The sequence below is a fragment of the Penaeus monodon genome, chromosome 12, assembly GCF_015228065.2.
Source record: "Penaeus monodon isolate SGIC_2016 chromosome 12, NSTDA_Pmon_1, whole genome shotgun sequence".
Taxonomy (NCBI): Eukaryota; Metazoa; Arthropoda; class Malacostraca; order Decapoda; family Penaeidae; genus Penaeus; species Penaeus monodon.
Genome location: NC_051397.1, coordinates 947,982 through 950,481, shown reverse-complemented (window position 1 = coordinate 950,481; position 2,500 = coordinate 947,982). Strand labels below are relative to the sequence as shown.

The 2,500-nt window shown below is 45.5% G+C and overlaps 1 protein-coding gene across 1 annotated transcript in view; it reads left to right on the top strand.

The window, feature by feature from the left end:
- Positions 1-2,500, top strand: part of LOC119579164 (probable 3',5'-cyclic phosphodiesterase pde-5) — a gene marked incomplete in the record, with an annotated part of 68,844 nt that overhangs the window by 36,632 nt on the left and 29,712 nt on the right.

Sequence of the window (2,500 nt, the reverse complement as noted above, 5' to 3'; positions counted from 1 at the left end):
GGGAAGGGGGGGTGGGGAGAGGGAACGTGAGTGGGTGGGGGACGGAAGGAGGGTGGGGAGGTAGAGGGACGGGGGACGGGGTGGAGGGGCAGGGGGTGAGGTTGGAGGGAGGGGGAGGATGTAGGCGGGGGAGACGGCGGTGTAATTGGGTGGATCTTTCTTTATTTTTCTTCTTTCCTTTTTTCATCTTCTGTTTCTTCTCGTCCTTCTCCTACTTCTTCCGCCTCCTCTTCTTTTTCTTTCTCTACTTCTGCTTTTGTTTCTTCCTTTTCTTGTTATTCCTCTCCTTTCTTTTTTTTCTTTTTCTTCTTCCTCATCTTCTTCTTCATCTTCTTCTTCTTCTTTTTCTTTTTCTTCTTCCTCATCTTCTTCTTCATCTTCTTCTTCTTCTTCGTCTTCTTCTTCTGTAGAAGAGGGAGCAGGGAGGGAGGAGTAAGGGGGGAAGGAGGAGAAGAAGGAAGGAGGAGGGAGGAGGGAGGGAGGAAGGAGGAGTAGGACAGCGAGCGAGAAGAAGGAGGAGGAGGGAGGAGGGAGGGAGGAAGGAGGGAGTAGGGACAGCGAGCGAGGGTAGAGGAGGAGGCAGGGATGGACCCGTTATATTTTATTTTATTTATTATTATTACTATTATTTATTTATTTATTCATTTTTAATCTCAGATGTATTTTTATTATTTTTTGTATAAGTGTGTGTCTGTCTATTTGTCTGTTTCGTGTCTTTTTTTTCTACGTACGTATGTAAATAAAAAGCAGACAGAGACCACTAACAACATAGAAGGATAGATCGATAGCAGAATAGATATACAACATCGCCCTCAGCTCGCTAAGTGACCGAGGTAAGTGCAAGAGTCCGCGTCCGGGGCGCCCAAATTGCCCGAATTAAGGGTCACTTTGATCCCAAAATTCGATTTTTGTGTCGTGGAAGTTAAAAGTCTTGTAATAATCTAATAAAGACTTAAATTCTTGTGTAAGTGAGAATCTATTTTCGTTTCCTCATTCAGACGCTTCCTTTTTTTATTTATTATTTTTTTTTTTTGGGGGGGGGCAAAACTGTAGGTGAATATGTGGATTAGGAAAGTGAGTGTGTATGTTGTCATTTTCTTTTCTGCGACTTTCAAATGAAGAAAAAAAGAAATGCTGTGAAGAAAGAGACCGTGGTTCTTAAATTTCGCATTTAGCAAACGGACGTATTTAACATATAATGAAATAAATAAGAGGCGAAAGTTCTTGACCTCTTTGCATATTGTTTACTCGTTATTTTGAGACGCACTTGTGCCCTTCTTGCCCGGAGGTCATATGAGCTCTCAGGGGAGGGAGAAGGGAGGATGGGATGGGGGATAGGGGGATAGGGGGATAGGGGGGGGCGCAAGGAAGGGGGAAGGGAGAAGGAGTGAAAAGAATTTTAAGAATTAAGAGGCAGCGCCAGAGGGCAATAGGGTGGAGGGGAGATGGTGAAGAGAAAAGGTGGAGAGGGAGAGTGAGAGAGAGGCAGAGAGTGAGGAGGAGAGAGAGGAAGGGAGAGAGAGAGAGAGAGAGAGAGATAGAGAGAGAGAGAGAATGGGAGAAACAGGGAGATTGAGAGAAAGAGGAAGTAGGAAAAGAGGGAGAGAGAGAGAGAGAGATAGGGGGGGACAGAGATCGACAGACAGACACACAGAGATGGAGGGAGGACGGGAGAGAGAGGAGGGGAAGGCAGAAGAAAAAGAGAATAAACGATAGACGGGAAGAAGGAAGGAAAAAAAGATATGGATTAGTGAGAGTGGAAATATATATATATATATATATATATATATATATAATATATATATATATATATATATATATATATATATATATATATACACGTTCTTAATAATGATAATAATAGTAACACCAAAAATAAAAAATAAAAACAGAAAAATAAAAACAAAAAGGATATTAGAGGGAAAAAATAATGGCAATAAAAAGCTCGAGAAGCGAAAGGGACAGCGAACACGAGCGCCGGGGTTCAAGGCGCCTTTGTGTTCAACCCCACACGGCGCTCGACACACTAATTACCTCAATGTCTTTTCTGAGGCGCGTCGAGGGAAGGGAGGCAGGGAGGGAGGGCCAGGGAGGGAGGTGGAGTTTAGGGGGGGGAGGGAGGGAGGAGGAGGAGGGAGGGAGGTGAAGTTTTTGGGTGGGGAGGGATAGGAGCTGGAGGAGGTGAGTTGGGGGGGGGTGGGCCGTGAGGGGAGATTGGAGTTTGTGGAGAGGGAAGAGGGAGGATGGGTGGTCGAGAGGATTGTAGAGCATTGGTTTTGTGTTTGGTTTTTAAGAGAGTTGGAAAGTAGGTCATAGTACACCTGGAGTAGTATACAATGAGAGGCAAGGAGTGAAAGGGAGAAAGGCGGGAAGGAGGGGGGAGGGAGGAGAAGAGGGAAGGAGGGGAGGTAGGCGCAGCTGGAAAGGATGTTGGAAGGGATGAGACGACCTTTAGGTAGGGGGCAGTGAAGGATACGAGGGAGGGAGGGGGTAGGGAGAA